At 40.6% G+C, this 20,405-nt stretch overlaps 1 protein-coding gene and 4 non-coding genes across 7 annotated transcripts in view; all 5 read right to left on the reverse strand.

Annotated features, from left to right (window-relative positions):
* wnt5b (wingless-type MMTV integration site family, member 5b) overlaps positions 1 to 13,711 on the reverse strand; it is a 278,692-nt gene extending 264,981 nt beyond the window's left edge. For all 3 annotated transcript variants that reach the window (XM_055153863.1, XM_055153862.1, XM_055153861.1), the window contains exon 1: positions 13,373 to 13,711. The gene's annotated coding sequence lies outside the window, so the exon portion shown is untranslated. The remainder of the gene's footprint in view (positions 1 to 13,372) is intronic.
* Positions 13,712 to 14,380: 669 nt separating this feature from the next.
* Positions 14,381 to 14,490, reverse strand: trnal-caa (transfer RNA leucine (anticodon CAA)). Its single transcript has 2 exons — positions 14,453 to 14,490; positions 14,381 to 14,426 (listed from the first exon to the last, which is right to left on the reverse strand). It is a non-coding gene; the product is annotated as a tRNA-Leu (tRNA).
* Positions 14,491 to 14,735: 245 nt separating this feature from the next.
* trnal-caa (transfer RNA leucine (anticodon CAA)) lies at positions 14,736 to 14,845 on the reverse strand. Its single transcript has 2 exons — positions 14,808 to 14,845; positions 14,736 to 14,781 (listed from the first exon to the last, which is right to left on the reverse strand). It is a non-coding gene; the product is annotated as a tRNA-Leu (tRNA).
* Positions 14,846 to 15,086: 241 nt separating this feature from the next.
* On the reverse strand, positions 15,087 to 15,196 carry trnal-caa (transfer RNA leucine (anticodon CAA)). Its single transcript has 2 exons — positions 15,159 to 15,196; positions 15,087 to 15,132 (listed from the first exon to the last, which is right to left on the reverse strand). It is a non-coding gene; the product is annotated as a tRNA-Leu (tRNA).
* Positions 15,197 to 16,324: 1,128 nt separating this feature from the next.
* Positions 16,325 to 16,434, reverse strand: trnal-caa (transfer RNA leucine (anticodon CAA)). The gene is made up of 2 exons: positions 16,397 to 16,434; positions 16,325 to 16,370 (listed from the first exon to the last, which is right to left on the reverse strand). It is a non-coding gene; the product is annotated as a tRNA-Leu (tRNA).
* Between the last annotated feature and the right edge of the window lie 3,971 nt (positions 16,435 to 20,405).

The raw sequence follows: 20,405 nt of genomic DNA on the forward strand, positions 1-20,405 counted from the left end.
TCCCAGCAGATTTACACAAAACCACCGATTTGTCCCGGTTTGATAAAAGAAAACGTCTCAGCTGTGACCAATCTGATCCCTGCCAAGTCAAGAGACGCATACACTACTTTTCATTCTCACTATTTTTCCACAAATTGCCACTTTAAACGTGCATTGCTCAACATTTCTGGTGGAGGGGTTTGCTACTTGTCTACTCCTGTACCACTGTCACTTCACTCTACTGTGCATGTCTCCTGGAGAAAGAGCCTCTGTCCTGTCTGTGTCATGTCAGTCGATCGCAACATTACTTCTGCACCACTGAAAATTTAACATTTAAAACAAACTTAAAGACGACAGAGAAGAATGAACACAAATGTCCTCAAAAAGAAAATCAGATTTTTGCAGATTACAAACTGAAAGTAGCGAAATCTGCAGCTGAAAACAGTAATTGAGGAACAGTAAGAAAGTTTGGAGTGAGAGAGAAACTTGTGACACCAGGAGGATGAACCATGAAACTTTCCTGAAGTCAGTGGATGGAATCGACAAAGTCTGGACTTCAGTGACACCGAAACCATCCTGTCGGATTCAGAAAGACCGAAATAATTCTAACTGGAACTGATGCTGAGTCTGACGACAGCGACACAGAAGAGGAAGCGGCGTCTGTTTACCTCCGAGGTCGTGGAGTTGCTCAGAAGTGACACCGAGGATGAAGAATTGAATGGATTTAGTGATTTGGAGTGAGATGGAGAGTTTGTTAAACTTGTTCTGTTCTGTTGTTTATGTTATAGTTTATCTGAAGAACTGTTCATATGTGACGTTAACAGTCTGTTGTTCTCTCTTCTATTGTTTTTACTAGAACTTGACTTTAAGATGAAATGTCAGTTCCTGGTCTCTGATTTAATAACATTAATTTGCCCCATAAAGTGCGAGACTTATGTACATTTTTTTCTTCTTCATTATGCATTTCTTGGCTGGCTTTTGACTTATACTCTGGAGCGATTTATAGTCGGAAAAATACAATAATTCCTTCTGTGAATAGAGGAATAGAGGCGACTCTCCACAGATCTGAATTGTAATGCAGCGTAGTGTAGTGCTGTAACCTGCTTTTCTCTTCTCCATCTGTACTGTGGAACATTCCAGACAAACAATAACATTTCCATAGAGACAAGCACAGTGTTGGGAAGGTGACTTTTAAAATGTAATCCCCTACAGATTACAGATTACATACCCCAAAATGTAGTTTGTAACGTAATCCATTAAATTACTTAAAGTGAGTAATGTAATCTGAATACTTTGGATTACTTGATATTGTCATGTTTTTTTAAAACTACATGAATGTAACAACCACAACCTGAAAATTCATGTTTGTTTTCTTCAAATTGACTGTTGAGTCCAAGTCTCCATGAACAAACTAGAAGCAAAGACGAGGATCTTAACATAAAATAAATCTGTTTAAAGACAATAAAAAGCACAAACTTTATTTAACCGTATTAAAAATATTATTGATAGAGAAATTATTTTGATATGAGATCACTGCTCCTTTAAATTATGTCCACACTACTATTAGTGTCATATTGTTTAGTCCTGGTTTAGTCCTGGTTTAGTCCTGGTTTAGTCCTGGTTTAGTCCTGGTTTTAAACCTGTTGTTTTAACTGGTTTAGTCCTGCTTTTAGACCTGCTTTAGACCTGCTTTTAGACCTGGGTTTAGTCCTGGTTTTAGTCCTAGTTTAGTCCTGGTTTAGTCCTGGTTTAGTCCTGGTTTTAGTCTTGGTTTAGACCTGGTTTAGACCTGGTTTTAGTCCTTTTAGGTTTAGTCCTGGTTTAGTCCTGGTTTTAGTCCTGGTTTAGTCCTGGTTTAGTCCTGGTTTTAGTCCTGGTTTAGTCCTGGTTTAGTCCTGGTTTAGTCCTGGTTTAGTCCTGGTTTAGTAGTCCTGGTTTAGACCTGGTTTAGTCCTGGTTTTAGACCTGCTTTAGACCTGCTTTTAGACCTGGTTTAGTCCTGGTTTTAGTCCTAGTTTAGTCTTAGTTTAGTCCTGGTTTAGTCTTGGTTTAGACCTGGTTTAGACCTGGTTTAGACCTGGTTTAGTCCTGGTTTAGTCCTGGTTTTAGTCCTGTTTAGTCTTAGTTTAGACATGGTTTAGTCCTGATTTAGTCCTGGTTTAGTCCTGGTTTAGTCTTAGTTTAGACCTGGTTTAGTCCTGGTTTTAGTCCTGGTTTAGACCTCGTTTAGTCCTGGTTTAGTCCTGGTTTTAGTCCTGTTTAGTCTTAGTTTAGATCTGGTTTAGTCCTGATTTAGTCCTGGTTTAGTCCTGGTTTAGTCTTAGTTTAGATCTGGTTTAGTCCTGGTTTTAGTCCTGGTTTAGACCTGGTTTAGTCCTGGTTTAGTCCTGGTTTTAGTCCTGTTTAGTCTTAGTTTAGGTCTGGTTTAGTCCTGATTTAGTCCTGGTTTAGTCCTGGTTTAGTCCTGGTTTAGTCTTAGTTTAGACCTGGTTTAGTTCTGGTTTTAGTCCTGGTTTAGCCCAAAATGTGAAAACAGGAAAATACCTCTGTGTAATCCATTTATTTCAACAAAGTAACTGTAATCCAATTACCACTCACTGAAACAGTAACTGTAACTGAATACAGTTACTCATAATTTGTACTCTGATTACTTAACTCTGGTACATGTAATCTGTTACTCCCCAACACTGGACAAGCACTAGAAATGTCACACAGTGCTCTTTTAAACTGTCAGAGAAAATGCCTTTTTTGTGCGTAAACTGCATTTTTGTTTTAATTTTTCGAGTCGATGAGGTGGAGGTTTGTCGTTTCAGACCTCACCGCTTTTTCCTGCACATTTCCACACTTTTCTTTTTAACTTTTTTCCACAAACTGCCGCTTCACTGATGTAAAACTCCCGTAAATATTCACCGCAGGTTTTTATCCCACCAAACAAATCAGATTAACATGAAAACGTGTCATCACCCGAGACTCCCAGGAGCTGCACACTGACACAGCACAGAAACGTCTCTATGGTCCGACCACATTTGTGCAACACTGGCCCCCAAAAATAGTCCTGGTTTCCACCGCAAAGCGAGAGCCCTGGCTTCATTTAGACGGGGACGGAGCTGGACGATCGGGAGCGTGTCTCACCACCGTCAAGACGAGGCCAGAGCGACGGAACGAGCCCAGAAACGGTGAATGAAGTACTCAGTTTTCTTACTTAAGTTAAAGTACAAAGGCAGGGGTAAAACGTTACACAAGTAAAAGTAAAAGTATCCCATGAAAACTAAGTACAAATGTTGAAAAATACACATTAAGAGTAAAAAGTAAGTAAAAGTAAAAGTATCTTGCAGAGATTTTGGGACAATTAAAGCACCAAATGTCATGATTTTGATAAATAATTCAGCAGATTTTAAGTGATTCAATTGATTTTTTATTTTTTGACCTGTGTGTTTGGTTTTCTCAAAGTTTGGACGTTAATATGCTAAAAAAAATATCAGTTTCAGTGATTCCAGCAGGTCTCAAACCATAAAGAAAACTACTTTTTATTTTTCAGTCCACATATAAATCAGTGTTGGAAGTAACGAATTACTGTGATGTGTTGTTTTTTGTTGTAACGCAGTAATGTGGTATTACAAGGAAAAAAACTGTAATATTTTACTCGGTACAAATTTGAGTAACGCACATCACAATGTTTTTTTAACCTGGATTGAAATGGTGGGTTTTTCTTCATGCAAATTCGCTAAAATTACCGAGATATCAGCAGCGGTGAAACGCCGGAGAAAAGACCGGAGCAGAACTCTGGGCTCCACGGAGCGAATCACAGCTGACGCCTGATCGCTCCTTGCAGACATCCGGTTCCACGGGCTCGGGTTCTCTCAGGGGCAGTCCTACACTCCAAGTTCCAGTCCAAGATTAGTTCTGGTTTAGACCTGGTTTAGACCTGGTTTAGCCCTGGTTTAGACCTGGTTTAGACCTGGTTTAGTCCTGGTTTAGTCCTGGTTTAGTCCTGGTTTAGTCCTGGTTTAGTCCTGGTTTAGTCCTGGTTTAGTCCTGGTTTAGTTCTGGTTTAAGACTTGGTTTAGTCCTGGTTTAGACCTTGTTTAGACCTGGTTTAGACCTGGTTTAGTCCTGGTTCAGACCTGGTTCAGTTCTGGTTTAGACCTGTTTAGTCCTGGTTTAGTGCTGGTTTAGACTGGTTTAGTCCTGGTTTAAACCTGGTTTAGACCTGGTTCAGTCCTGGTTCAGTCCTGGTTTAGTCCTGGTTCAGTTCTGGTTTAGACCTGGTTCAGTCCTGGTTTAGACCTTGGTTTAGACCTGGTTCAGTCCTGGTTTAGACCTTGTTTAGACCTGGTTCAGTCCTGGTTTAGTCCTGGTTTAGACCTGGTTCAGTCCTGGTTCAGTCCATATAGGCTCATCATCTTCAGTTATTTTGGTGAGAGTAACTTAAAAGTGCTGCAATAATCCTGTAATATTTTACATTTTAAACACAGTAATATTGTAATATAATGAATTACTTTAAAATGACACTAACAGGTCATAAATAAATATCACATTACAGTTTTAAAGTAACTTGCCCAACAGTGTTTATAAAATGCAGTGGAGTAGAAAGTACAGATACACGTTCTCAAATGTAGTGAAGTAAAAGTAAAAAGTATCCACTGTCAAATGTACAGATACCTGAAAGTTGTTCTTAAGCTTTGTACTTTTACGTTTGTACTTTGTTACTTTCCAACTAGACTGTGGATCGAGCAAGTAGACTGTGACAGAGGAAATACACACAGAGGCGTTTACAGACGGAGGAGAAGAGCCAGACACATACAGTTGTTCCTCACTGTATCGCGGTTCACCTTTCGCGGTCTCACTGTTTTGCAGATTTTTTTTTGGTGCAATTTTGCATGCTTTTTTTACAGTGTATGAATCTTATTGCGTATGAAAGTAGTAGTAATTACGCACGGGTGGGTCAGGACTAAATCAGGTCTAAACCAGGACTAATCTTGGACTTAAAGGGCCCATCTCATGTAAAATAACTCTTTTCTCATTGTATCTTCTGCACATAAACAAGCACAATTTGGGTTTTGGAACATCCATGACACAATAGTTATCAAATCTTACTGATTTCTTGGAGACAGTCACAGACCAGGAACTATGAAAGTCCAACTATTGCTCATCCCCCCGCTCGTCCTGAGAAAGCACAGGCTCCGCCCTCCAAATGTGACGTAGGCTCTGAGTGAGTCGCCCTTCCTCCTCCATCTCAGGGAGGGAGGGGGAGACAGACGTGACCCTGATAGCGGCAGGAATAAACTTTTATTCATCATGGAGATACAGAGCGTTCAGCCGCATGTGTTGGACCCGGAACTTTGAGGAGCACGAAGCTCAAGCACCGCGTCGACATCAGCTGAACATTACTGATTGGTAAAGTTTTAATAAACACTAGTAGATAAACTTATTATATCGTGAACAGTGCAGTCGGGGCGGAGGTGGTGGAGCGGGGGAGGGGCTGGGTGCAAAGCGTTTGCTGCTACAAGAAACGCGTCATCGTTGTAGCAGTTTTAGTTCGTTGTCACGTGGGAGATTGGTAGAAAAACACTGCAATTTGTTGAAACAAAATGGCAAATCAATCTAAAAAAAAACACTTCGGCGACAAATACAAGGCCCACACATCACTGCTAGAAGGTAGAAAGCTCTGAAAAGTTGATTTTGCGTGAGATGGGCCCTTCAAGAGAGAGAACGCTGAGCAGTATGTCCGCAAAGCTCAATGGGGCGACGGCCGGGCTTACCCTCGTGAGGTGTGGAGCTCTGCGCAGGTCCTTTATCCTGCGGGCACCTAGTCCTAGTTCAGTCCTGGAATCAGTCCTGGTTTACTCTTGGTTCAGTCCGTGGCGCGTGCAGTGCAAAACTTTGATATAATCTCGGGTTGACGGGCGGGTGCGGGTCTCTAAAAACGGACCTATGCGGGACTCTGCACTGTAGGACTTCATTATGGAATAAATGAATCTCTGGTTCATTACATAAAGGACAAAAATAACAAAAGGACGACAGCAGCAATAAGTTTTAAGAAGGATGCAAAAAGGGTTGTAACTGTCCTGTGTAAGAAAAGTGTATAAAGTTTGTGCTGAGGGGTTTTACAGTCTCAAAACAGATATAATAATTGTAAAATATAAAGTTGACTACTTCAGATTTCACCTATCGCAGGTCATTTTTAGAACATAACTCCTGTGATAAACGAGGGACCACTGTACTCAAGGAACTTTACCACAACATCAAAAATTAAGTGAGTACGAGTTAATGGTGTGCAAAAATATCAAAATATCAATATATCGTGTCGTTTGTGATGATACAGTATCGATATCATGAGCTACTGTATCGATATATCATCAAGAGTATTTTTTGGTATATTTTACCTAATTATTTTGTTAAAACGCTACAGTTTTGTTGTTTGTTTAGTGGAAAGAAACTCGTTTGTGCGACACATTTGACATTTTCACTATTTCGATGAGCCATGATTTAGAATTGTATTTTTTATTGAACCGTATCGAATCGTTTTGAAATACACCACCGCTCAAAAAAGTTTTAGAGCACCCCAATTTTTCCAGTTATTTATTGCAGTTCAAGTCGTGCAAGTCCAATGAAGAGCTTGAAATGGTACAAAGGTAAGAACTGAACAGACAGAAGTTAAAAAAAAGGTAAAAGATACAAAACACAAGTCCAAGCTCTGCCAAAACTACCTCAGGAAAAAAGAAGCAGCACACTGTCCAGATTTAAACCCCATCGAGCTGGTTTTAGATGAACTGGACAGAAGATTGAAGCAACAAGTGCCACACATTTATGGGAACTTCTGCAACAGACTTGGGAAGAACTTTCTGAAGAATATTTGATTTCTGTTGTAAAAAGAACGAGTGTGTTCAGCTGTTATATCTGCCAAAAGTGGACACTTTCATGAATCAAAATACGTTAGAATACGTTTTGGTCAACAGCAAACAGAAAAAAACGGAAAAAGTGTGATGTTCTAAAACTTTTGACCGGTTCAGTTTGTATCGTACTAAATCGTATCGAATCGAAAGCTCACTGTATCAAGGTATGTATCGTATTGGCAACTTCTTAACAATACCCAGTCGTAGTAGAACTATCATGATAACTACTAAAGTGAAAGTAAAAACATTTACGTGGTGAAAATATTGTTCAAAGTTTCCATACTACGTTGTTTTTTGATCTATGTTACAATTCCTCATTAAAAACACAAAACAGACCTGGAGTTGTGTTTTGCTTCATTCACACATTTAGGCTGAGTTCTTCTCTCAGGAAGTGCTCCACTGTGTTTTTAAACTCCACAGACCTTCACTAGTGACGGTGAGATGAAGCCCCATGCAGCACTGAAGCGTTCTGTCCATTTGCTCGACTCTTGAGCCGACGCTTCAAGGTGCTTCATTTGCTCCACTGCGCCATCAAGAGGCTAAAAAATATATAACAGGCAGAGTGAAAATAGAACAATTAATTAATTATCATCGAGGTTCTATACTTTTATTTATACTGAATAAATGAACGATTAAACGAACAATTGAGTTTATTATCCTGGAGTCTGTGTTCATGATTTAATGGTCGGGTTAAAAGAAAAAGTAGGAACAAATTATAGATCAGGATCAGTGTTTTGCATTAACGAGTTCAAATGAACGTGTTCATTGAACACGTTCATTTTTCAGTGAACTTTGAACTGAACACAACACATTTGTAAATCAAGAACTTGAAGGTGAATTTGTTCAGATTATGTGAGATGAACGACGTACGTCACTGTTGGGTTCAATTAAATGTCGGAATTTGTTTTCACCTGACGAGTGACGAGGTCTGCTCGCACTTAACCTTGCGAAACCACAGCGGCGCGTCAAGGCAAAGGCGGCTCCACCTGCAGCTCCAGCTGAACGTACCGACTCTTGTGTTTCTCAATGGAAAAGCCGATCAAACTTGACTGGGCGCGTTCAGCCACTTGTATTTACCTTCTGTACAGACTGACCAAGGCAACCGCAAGGAATTCAAAAGTAAATTTCAAAGCACCAATTAACAGTCTTTGTGGACCTGGGCTCTTTCACACGATACAGAACTGCCCCGGGAGCACGATGTGCTGATGGTAAACGTAAAAAACAACAATAGATCCATGCTCTCTGAGGATTTTGATGGGGATACGCGCCTGTGTTCGCATAGAGTGTCAAAAAAATAGGATGTATCCTGTTTTCCGAAAACTACACGCGCAGGATGCGCTGCTCCAAGTGCATCTAGCACATGCAGTGGAGCCGCCCTCATTCACTTTCCATGCATTCTTCAGATTACAAAAGTCCAAAAGTTGTAGTGACATACTCTGTCACAGAAAGAACACATATAGTCGTGTTCTTTAGTCCGACAGAAGCTGCTGCATCAGCGCCCGAGGAAAAAGCTGCTTTTTTCCAGCGTTTACAATTTATGCAAATGAGCCATGCAGTTTTAAATTTTGTTTCTGTAAAACGTAAACAAATGTGGCAAAGCTGAATTAAACACATTATAATGTCAAACAGGCTGATGTGTCTCTAGAGAGGTTATGGTTTATATGTTGTAAAGTTGTTGTAAACTGGAAGTCAGTTTGAAAAATAAGTTCATCCTTTCATTTACATATCTCACCTAAAAATAAAATGAACTAAATTTTGAACTAGTTCATGAAAAGTGTGAACTTGCACAACACTGATCAGGATGTAATTTGACTGTGTTTGTGTTACTACTTTATGTCTGTGCTTATGCCACAATAAGGACAGCAAAATAGGGTCATTTTATTAATTTTTATATAAAAATATCAATTTCTCCACAGTATTTGGACTTAGACGGTTTCTTTTTTTTTTCTTTTTTTTTTTTTTTTTTTTACAGAGAATTTCCCCTGCTTTTGAAAAAAAAAAAAAAACTTTCACAGTGCACAGATGAAGCAGGTGTGCAGAGAAAAGACACTTGCTGCGAATCCAGGCGAATCCGTCGCGTTTCTTTGGCCTTTATGTTTAGAATCGCGCCAAATCCACGAACCACTTCTTGAAGCAGTCACGTGGTACGGGCGGTTCACGAGGCTTCGAAGGTCACCACATACGTCACCGATACAAACCTCGATACGCACTTCACCAAAGACATCCTTACGGAGAGGGGTCACAACAAACGCAAACGCCACAACATACCAAGCCACAACAAAAAGCCACAACACACCAACAAAAGCCACAACGGAAATGACCGTGGGACTCTGTATTTGTTGCGGCGTTTGCATTAAAATAAAAGCCACATCACAAACGCAAATGCGCAACACATCAAAAAGCCACAACGGAAGTGACCACGGGACTCTATTTTCCGACGGACCGATCAAGCGGCAAGTGAAGAAGAAGAACTACAACGTGAAACGAATAATGATAAAACAATAAATTACTTTTACTTATGTTTCCAACGTCACCGTTCCTTTACTTTTCACGTTGTAGTTCTTTTTCTTCACTTGCCGCTTGATCGGTCCGTCGAAAAATAGAGTCCTTTTAATGTGTTGTGGCTTTTTGATGTGTTGTGGCTTTTTAATGTGTTGTGGCATTTGCGTTTGTGTTGTGGCATTTGTATTTGTTGCGGCGTTTGCATTAAAACAGAGTCTCGCGGTCATTTCCGTTGTGGCTTTTTTTTATGTGTTGTGGCTTTTTTTGGGTGTGTTGTGGCTTTTTGTTGTGTCGTCGCATTTGCATTTGTTGCGGCGTTTGCGTTTGTTGTGACCCCTCTCGGCTTCCGTACTTCCTGGATTACTCGGCACACGCTTCGAAGCCTCGGCACATCTCGTAACGTCACACACCTTCACTAGAATCATTTGGATCATTTCAGCGCTGGAATCGTCAAAATCTACCGAACTAAAAGATAAAAAAAGAGCTTGAAAAGTACCGCTTCATGACATCACAAGGTGGACCAGAGCATCATGAGCTTCTGTTCAAAGTTCACATTCTGGCAGTCGCATTTAGAGAGACGCCTGAAATATGAAGAGCTAAACAAATCCGAGCCTCCCATGGATTTCAGAAGACGCCGAGGTGGAGATTACAGAGCGAGCGTTTGTTCTTCGATGATAAGACGGTTTTGTTTTGTCATTTGTAAAGTCTTTTGCGGTTTGCTAATTGTCACCATTCAGACTGAGATTTTTGAGAGTTTAAATGTCACTTACTGCTTCACTGATCAAAGAAGTGCTGATTACAGATTAAATAGGCCCATAGTTATATGTTTACGACAACACCACAGTCAGAAAGTATTATTTGTGTTACCGAGTCGCCTTGAGCTGTTTTCTGTCAACTTCTCTAAAACTCAAAATGTCACGAAGCTGTAGTTTTCAAGTTAACAGCTCCTTTTACCTTTAAGTCAGTAGAGATTCGCAATTCCATTTTTGTTTTGTTTTTTTTTCTTTTTTCATGTTTTGTGGTCTGAGGTTGTTTGGAGACGTTTCCAGCAAGTTTTGAGCAAATTTGGTCAAATTTGAGCCAAAACAACAGGGCTGGATTTGGCGAAATATCAAATTTTTGTCAGGTTTTGGTCCCAAACTGCCTTCCAATGACAAAAAATGCTCTAATATGTACATCTGGGGCAGTCTGCGGTCGTCTAGAGATGTTTCCAGCAAGTTTTGGTCAAATTTGAGCTGACACAACAGGGCTGGACTTAACAAAAAATAAAAAAAATTTCGTTTATTTGCAAATGTCTGGATAGAAATACAGATTTTCAGAAACAGGCCATGTTCATGTGACATCATCAAATACAAAAAAAATTTAAAAAAAAGTTAAAAATGAGGTGGAGGAAAGATCAGAATTTTATGGTGGAATTTGCTGTTTAAATTTTTTTTTTCCTTTTTAATTAAACTTATAGTATATATACAGTACATACATACAAATTACCGTATTTTTTTAACTATAAGGCGCACCGGATTATAAAGCGCAATATCAATAATGTTGAATTCTCTCGTCGATTTTCATACATAAGGTGTATTAAGTGAAACAAACGGACGACACTTGAGACTCATCCCTTAGTCCAGGCGTCCACGATCCATCGGCAGATCGTGGCGTAATTCGCCCGGTGTTGCCTCCGTCTTGATGAATGTGGATTATGACTGTGAATGTTGTTTCCTGCGTGGAAGATTCAAATATATTTTTTATATATACTTTTATTCTCTGGCTTTTAACACCGCGTGAGTTGTGTGGTCCTCTGAGTTTTTTATTTTTATTTTTATGTGTTTTTATTGTTTTTATTGATTTAATTTATATATTGGTTTATTTATTTCTATTCTATGATTTAGTTTTTATTTTATTTTACTGGTTTTATTATTTTAAGACTACTATTATTTTAGTAGTTTATTTTATCATCTTATTATTGTTGTTATTATTATGTATTTGTGCAGCACTTTGGAAACTGTTTGTTTGTGAAATGTTCTATAGAAATAAAGTGGATTGGATTGGATATACACTGAGTAATAATGTGTTTAATGCAGCTTTGCGCACTTTGTTTACCGTTTACAGAAACAAAATTGAAAACCACATGGCTCATTTGCATAAACTATAAGCTCTGAAAAAACAGCTCACTCCTTGTGCTTTTTGGAGCCATAATGCTCTGACAATCCATCAAGAGGTGCGGCTTCGTAGTTTACAAAAGTCGTACTAAAACATTTTGACAGATTTTTGAGCACCGTGTATCACATAAAATCAGTTCGAGGTCAGTAAGCACACCCAGAATGAATACATAAGGTGCACTGTCGATTTTTGAGAAAATGAAAGGATTTTAATTGCGCCTTATAGTCCGAAAAATACGGTATTATAAATATACATAGATGCAATCACATGGATAGTATACACAAATATTACAAGACATAGGGTTAATTTATAGATTCAGATTGATTGAAAACACAACGGAGCACCTCATGCACAGCCAGATGACATCATAAAGTGGAACAGTGTTTTCAGTTTGAGAGAAAAACTCAGCGTAAATCTGCAGGGTTTGTGTGTTAATCATGTGTGAATGAAACAAAACACAACTCTAGGTCTGTTTTTTTTTTATGATGAGGAAACAATATTATAACATCGATCAGAAAATGCATGAGCCCTTTAATCGATAATGGAAAAGTTAAGCATTCAAAGATCAACTCTCTTATCGTTTTATATGTACTTTCATGTTCTTTACACATTCTTAGAGCAGTCAGACAATGGCAATTACTTCAAAATATGTCATAATAAGCAAGAACAGACATCACCAGCCTAATATATTGTAAAGAAATGGTTAAGTAAAGGCGCTGATTCAAGGTGGAGTGACCGACAATATCTGTGTTACTCAACAGAAGCCAAATACATAGAGATAAAGTTATTCAAACAAGCATTTAAGTCGCTCTAAAAACGAACGCCGTCTGTGTATTCGTAATGATCCTTCAGAAAATACACAATATGAGCCATTAAAAGTAAATAATCCGACAATAAATGTAAACTTTCTAGATAAAACTTCTCTAATATGACAAAAGAGTCTTACAGTAGCTCTTCTATAGGTTGAGGTCGTACAAAAGTCACTACAAAAGGACCCATATTACGCCGTTTTTCTGATCTGTGTCATACGGATGTAACAATAACCAAAATATCGTATCGTCAAAAGTCTCACAATAACATCGTGGGCCGTCACAATATATCAAATTACGCATGGTTTTATAGCCGCAACAGCTTATAAACATCAGAAACTTCATATCCCATGATTAATTTCAGTGCAAAACATGAAGAAAAGTGTTTTTTAGTTGAATTCTTGGGATTACGACGGAAATAATTCGCACCAAAATCTTATCAGGGTATTTTAAAAGCAAAAAAGTGTCCCATTTACAGTCAAAATATCGCAATAAATATTGTAACCGTGAGATTTGGATATGGTTACATCCCTTTTTTGGTATTATAATGTTGTTATGTCCTCAAAAACAGACGAAACGAAAAAAAAATCTGCTCTAAAAAAGGTACTAAATGTAAAATGTAGCCTAAAATGTATGAGTTTTGGAGACGTTGACAGACTAATAATAAAGATTTACTCAAACATGTGTGAATGAAACAAAAAAACACAACTCCAGATGTGTTTTTGGGGGAGGTAACAACATTAGAACATGACTTAAAGCGCACAAGAGTGAACTTTGCGTAATATAGGCCCTTTAGGAGAAACTAATCAATCATTTCTCAGTATGATATAAGTATGTAGGCTACACTTCTCTCCAGACTTCTTTACACAGCACCCCAAAGCCTTCACAGAACAGATTATTGTAGTTTCAAAGTTGTGCAACTCCAAAATGCGCAGTGATTTCAACCAAAAACAACATTAAAGCGAAAATCAAAACTCCAAAACTTTGCAGCTCGTTGTTAAACCGCGCTATAAAACAAACTTGTCTTACCTGCTTCTTTACTTTTGTCTCCTCAAACAGTCTGCAGTGTCCAAGTATCCAAAGGTGTGTCCAAAGTTGCCCGGTTTGGATAGTCCGTGCGTAAAACTCTCGAAACTTGCGATTTTCGTCCAACAAGTGCTACGGAGAGTTAGCGAAGTTACCAAAAAAAAAAAAAAAACTCTCGCTGCTGGTGGTGGACAAACTGCAGCGTTTCGTGCAGTTCATAAAAAGTTCCCTGTTGTCCAAAGCTTTCTTGTAAACGTCCACCGTGCAGGTTACGCGCTGGTCGTGTCCGTTTTCTCTCTTCTTCTGCCGCAACAGGTGTCAGAAACAACTTCGTGTGACAAGTTCCCGTGGCTAAATGAGCGATAGCAGGACGTGTGTAGCCAATTACGCACGGACGGGAGAATGAAGGGAGAGGAGGGACCGAGGGAGGGGAGCTGCGAGGTGGGAGGGCACGAGTTAAAACGCTCTGAAAAGTTGAACTCAGCGCAGAGAGTTTGAGCCAGTGAAAGTGGAGCGAGCGCGGAGAGTGTGGAGAGAGGCGATGAGGCGCGCTGTAAGTCAGTTCGGAGACTGTTTAGAAAAGTCTGAGGTGCGAGAAATGACGAAATATATCTCCGTTTTTACACGTGTACTTGAGTTATTGTTTGACTACTTCAAAAATATTCTCAAAAAGGCAAGAAAGTAGAAACGCAAACCAAACCTTGTGCGTAATTTTTGTCCGTCTACTAAAAAATAAATAGGCTATATAAAAATTTTTCTTTTCAGGAAACAAAAACACGATCTGTATGGCCTTATTTATTAACTCAAGTAGCGTGAAATCTACACTTAAATGCGTAATGTTACTCAAAATAAATAAATAAAGTAAGGAGCGTTTAAAGTCTGCACATTTCCTGCTTTTGAATAAACTTTTACGCATCGATCACTTCGCTAAAACCAACAAGGAAATCGCCTCTCAACAAAACAGGCAGTTATGACAGACAAATTAAGTTGTTCAGATGGACTTAAAGAGGTTGTCAGGAGTGGGATTTGAACCCACGCCTCCATCTGGAGACCAGAAGTCCCTGTACTCAGGAAGGAGTGAACCTTGAGTCTGGCGCCTTAGACCGCTCGGCCATCCTGACTGTGAGAAACATAAAAGTGAAAACGCGGTTAACTCACCACTGCACTACTGTGTTCAACTCTCAGTTCTCCTTTTCAGTTTCCTTTTAGCCAGATTCACGGTAACAGCAAAGTCTGTCTATAAAGTTTTGTGCACAAACGTAGATCCAAGCTGAATCCTACACATATACGTACATGTGCACAAATTAGTGGAAGTAGACCGATTATGTTTTAAATGGAGGTTTATTGTAAAAAAAAAAAAAAATCCTGTCAGGAGTGGGATTTGAACCCACGCCTCCATATGGAGACCAGAAGTCCCTGTACTCAGGAAGGAGTGAACCTTGAGTCTGGCGCCTTAGACCGCTCGGCCATCCTGACTGTTACGACATACAGAGGTGAAAAGCACAGTTTACTCACCACTGCACTATTGTGTTAAGGTTTTGGTTGATCTTTCAGTTTCCTTTCAGCCAGATTCACAGTAACAGCAAAGTCTGTCTATAAAGTTTGGCGCACAAACGTAGCTCCAAGCTTAATCCTACACACATATGCACTTTCACATGTGTACAAAAAGGAAGTAGAACAATTATGTTTGAAATGGATGTTTATTGCAAAACTTCATTGTCAGGAGTGGGATTTGAACCCACGCCTCCATCTGGAGACCAGAAAACCCTGTTCTCAGGAAGGAGTGAACCTTGAGTCTGGCGCCTTAGACCACTCGGCCATCCTGACTGCACTGATAAACAGGTGAAAAGCACAGTTTACTCACCACTGCACTATTGTGTTTAATGAACAACTTCCAGCTGACCTTTGTTATATCTTCTCCTTTAAGACAGACGCACAGTAACATCAAAGTCTATCTACAAAAGTTTGCGTAGATCCAAGCTTAATCCTACACGTATATGCACTGTCACATCTGCATAAAGATATGGAAGTAGACCAATAATCTTTTAAATAGATGCTCACCTTAAAATCTCCCTGTCAGGAGTGAGATTTGAACCCATTCCTCCATTCGGAAACCAAAAGTCCCTGATCTCAGGAAGGAGTGAACCTTGAGTCTGGCGCCTTAGACCGCTCAGCCATCCTGACTGCGATGACATACTGAGATGAAAAGAGCAGGTAACACTGCGCGTTAGATTTGTTAGATGTTCTTTTATCCAGATGCACAGTAACAGCAATATTTATAAAGTTTGGTGCACAAACATAGATCCAAGCTTAATCCTACACATATACGTACTGTCACACCTGTACAAATCTATGGAAGCAGATCAATTATGTTTTAAATGGAAGTTTATCTTAAACATTCATTGTTAGGAGTGGGATTTGAACCCACACCTACATCTGGAGACCAGAAGTCCCTGTTCTTAGGAAGGAGTGAACCTTGAGTCTGTGTTAGGTCTGCCTAAACATTGTAAACAAGAAGAAAGACAAGAGATTAATTCAGTTTTACTCGCGAGGAGAACGGGCAGAGAGTGGGCATCAAAACCAACAGTCTCCACACGTTCTGATGACTCAAGGCCGCTCTCCTCCTTTTATTTCATTAGGAGGCCCTAGTTACAGAACGATAATTCTCAAGGGGAAGGGGAAACGCCTTCGACCGCTCGGCCATCCTGACTGTGAAGCAAAGCAGATGTGAAAAGTGCAGTTTACTCACCACTGACTATTGAGTTGCTCTTTATTAACTGTGTCCCTTTTAGCCAGACGCACAGTAACAGTAGTAAAGTCTATTTATAAATATTAAATATCTATAAAGTTTTGTGCACAAATGTAGATCCAGGCTTAATACTAAACATTTATGTACTGTCACATCTATACAAGACTATGGATGCAGAACAATTGTGATTTACCTGAAAAGTTCTGTGTCAGGAGTGGGATTTGAACCCACGCCTCCATCTGGAGACCAGAAGTCCCTGAGCTCAGGAAGGAGTGATCCTTGAGTCTGGCGCCTTAGACCGCTCGGCCATCCTGACTGTGAGACGCTGCTGTAGTGAGAAGCTCCGTTAACTCAGTTGTGCACTAGTATTTGTACTTGGGTTTGAGTTGTTCTTTGTTAACTGCTCCTTTTTCGCCAGACGCACAGAAGCAAGAAGCAAAGTCTGTAAAGTTTTGCGGACAAATGTAGATCCAAGCTTAATCCTACACATACGTGCACTTTCACATCTGTACAAGCTTAGACGTAGACCAATTATGTTTTACATGGAGGTTTGACTTAAAAGCTCGTTGTCAGGAGTGAGATTTGAACCCACGCCTCCATTCAGGATAACGGCTTCGTGACTCTGATGTCGGACTTTTCTGCTGCATACGGACTGCACCAGGACTGATCCAGGTCCGGGACCAGACCAGGACCAGACCAGGACCAGAGCGAGACCAGACCGGGACCAGACCAGGACCAGACCTGGACCAGAGCGGGACTGAGAGTGAGACCAGAGCGGGACCAGATCAGGATCAGACCGGGACCAGACCAGGACCAGACCGGGACCAGACCGGGACCAGAGCGAGACCAGACCGGGACCAGACTGGGACCAGAGCGAGACCAGACCTGGACCAGAGCGGGACTGAGATTGAGACCAGACCGGGACCAGAGCGGGACCAGACTGGGACTAGAGAGGGACTGAGACCGAGACCAGAGCGGGACCAGAGCGGGACCAGACCGGGACCAGACTGGGACCAGACCTGGACCAGAGCGGGACTGAGATTGAGACCAGACCGGGACCAGAGCGGGACCAGACTGGAACTAGAGAGGGACTGAGACCGAGACCAGAGCGGGACCAGAGCGGGACCAGACTGGGACCAGAGAGGGACTGAGACCGAGACCAGAGCGGGACCAGACCAGGGTCAGACCGGGACCAGACCGGGACCAGACCGAGACCAGAGACCAGAGCTGAGGAGACCAGAGCCAGAGGACCAGCCGGGACCAGACCGGGACCAGACTGGGACTGAAACAGAGATGAGATCGGAACCAGTGCAAAAGTTCGGCATCGAGAGTCACGTAAACGGGAAACGGTCGTTATCCATTTTTTCCATTCTTTATTTAAACACAAAATCGAAAACTGAAAAAACGAATCATTATCTGTTTTTTCATTTTGGTTTTGGAGACAAATAATGAAGAAAACAGTTATTTTTTTGTTTTCTTATTTTTGGTTTTATATTGAAAAACAAATGAACGAGTGACACACGGATTCGTAGGCAGCATCTAGTGGTGAAGCGTGAGAATGCGACAGGGGCGGGTCAGTCAGTCTAATTACAGACGGCAGCTTTAACGTCCACACATAAACCGCACAAATAAACCGATTTATCTCAAGGAAATCTACATTTTGTGAGCGGCCGTTTCATGTTATCGACACGTGAGATCAGCAAAGATAGAGACTCATATTTACACAGTATAAAAGTGTCACGCGTGCACCTCACAGAACGTTTATTACGAGCAAACAGACTGTATCATGACGGCAATAAAAAGGACTAAAGCTGGGATTTTACTGCAAAGGAGAAGAAATTAATGTTGTGCAATGAAATGTCCAGCAACTCATGGCTTATCTGTGATTCACAACTAAGAAAAATGCACAAGTAGCAGACGACAAATCCAACAACTTGCATTTTTACACAAGAAATGTCCAGTGTTGGGGAGTAACAGGGCCTTTACAGGCCTTTACAGGGCCTTTACAGGGCCTTTACAGGGCCTTTACAGGGCCTTTACAGGACCTTTACAGGGCCTTTACAGGGCCTTTACAGGGCCTTTACAGGGCCTTTACAGGACCTTTACAGGGCCTTTACAGGGCCTTTACAGGGCCTTTACAGGGCCTTTACAGGGCCTTTACAGGGCCTTTACAGGGCCTTTACAGGACCTTTACAGGGCCTTTACAGGGCCTTTACAGGGCCTTTACAGGATTTACAGGGCCTTTACAGGCCTTTACAGGGCCTTTACAGGGCCTTTACAGGGCCTTTACAGGGCCTTTACAGGGCCTTTACAGGACCTTTACAGGGCCTTTACAGGACCTTTACAGGGCCTTTACAGGGCCTTTACAGGGCCTTTACAGGACCTTTACAGGGCCTTTACAGGGCCTTTACAGGGCTTTTAGAGTCTTTACATTACGTGTCCAACGTGCGGGAAATATTCAGCAGATTAGGAAACAATAATAAAAGCTTTTCTGCACGTCGCAATAAATATTCATGGAGAAGTCAGTGGTCGTGGAGGCAGACGACTGTGCTGTTGTCAGTGTTGGGGAGTAACAGATTACATGTACCAGGAGTTATGTAATCAGAGTACAAATTATGAGTAACTGTATTCAGTTACAGTTACTGTTTCAGTGAGTGGTAATTGGATTACAGTTACTTTGTTGAAATAAATGGATTACATTGCAGTATTTTCCTGTTTTCACATTTCGGGCTATATCCTTTTTTTTGTTTTGTTTCTGTCATTGCCGGACACTAAACCAGGTCTAAAACCAAGTCTAAAACCAAGTCTAAAACCAAGTCTAAAACCAGGTCTAAAACCAGGTCTAAAACCAAGTCTAAAACCAAGTCTAAAACCAGGTCTAAAACCAAGTCTAAAACCAGGTCTAAAACCAAGTCTAAAACCAAGTCTAAAACCAAGTCTAAAACCAGGTCTAAAACCAGGTCTAAAACCAGGTCTAAAACCAAGTCTAAAACCAGGTCTAAAACCAAGTCTAAAACCAAGTCTAAAACCAAGTCTAAAACCCTAAAACCAAGGTCTAAAACCAGGTCTAAAACCAAGTCTAAAACCAAGTCTAAAACCAGGTCTAAAACCAAGTCTAAAACCAGGTCTAAAACCAAGTCTAAAACCAAGTCTAAAACCAAGTCTAAAACCAGGTCTAAAACCAGGTCTAAAACCAGGTCTAAAACCAGTCTAAAACCAAGTCTAAAACCAGGTCTAAAACCAAGTCTAAAACCAAGTCTAAAACCAGGTCTAAAACCAAGTCTAAAACCAGGTCTAAAACCAAGTCTAAAACCAGGTCTAAAACCAAGTCTAAAACCAAGTCTAAAACCAGGTCTAAAACCAGGTCTAAAACCAAGTCTAAAACCAGGTCTAAAACCAAGTCTAAAACCAAAAACCAAGTCTAAAACCAGGTCTAAAACCAAGTCTAAAACCAAGTCTAAAACCAGGTCTAAAACCAAGTCTAAAAACCAAGTCTAAAACCAGGTCTAAAACCAGGTCTAAAACCAAGTCTAAAACCAGGTCTAAAACCAAGTCTAAAACCAAGTCTAAAACCAGGTCTAAAACCAGGTCTAAAACCAGTCTAAACCACCAAGTCTAAAACCAGGTCTAAAACCAAGTCTAAAACCAGGTCTAAAACCAAGTCTAAAACCAAGTCTAAAACCAGGTCTAAAACCAAGTCTAAAACCAAGTCTAAAACCAAGTCTAAAACCAGGTCTAAAACCAAGTCTAAAACCAAGTCTAAAACCAGGTCTAAACCAGGTCTAAAACCAGGTCTAAAACCAGGTCTAAAACCAGGTCTAAACCAGGTCCAAACCAGGTTAAAACTAAGGTATAAGGTATTGTGAGTTCTGGAGATGTGGACAGACTCAAAATCCGTGTATTATTCGTTCATTTGTTTTGCAAAATAAAACCAAAAATAAGAAAATTAAAAACAACTATTTTTTTCATTATTTGTCTCTAAAACCAAAATGAAAACAAATAGTGATTTGTTTTTTCAGTTTTCAATTTTGTGTTTAAATGAATAATGGAAAAAACAGATAACGGCCATGACTAAAACTGCGATGTCGGACTGAACCAGGACTGAACCTGGACTAAGACCAGGACAGACCCAGAGCAGACTGGGGCTGAGACCAGGACTGAGACCAGGACTGAGACTAGGACAGGGACTGAGACCAGGACCAGACCGGGACCAGACCGGGACCAGACCGGGACTGAAACCAGGACTGAGACCAGGACTGAGACCAGGACAGGGACTGAGACCGGGAC

This window comes from Boleophthalmus pectinirostris, unplaced genomic scaffold (genome assembly GCF_026225935.1).
Source record: "Boleophthalmus pectinirostris isolate CB_2022bp ecotype Guang Dong unplaced genomic scaffold, ASM2622593v1 HiC_scaffold_18, whole genome shotgun sequence".
Lineage (NCBI taxonomy): Eukaryota > Metazoa > Chordata > Actinopteri > Gobiiformes > Gobiidae > Boleophthalmus > Boleophthalmus pectinirostris.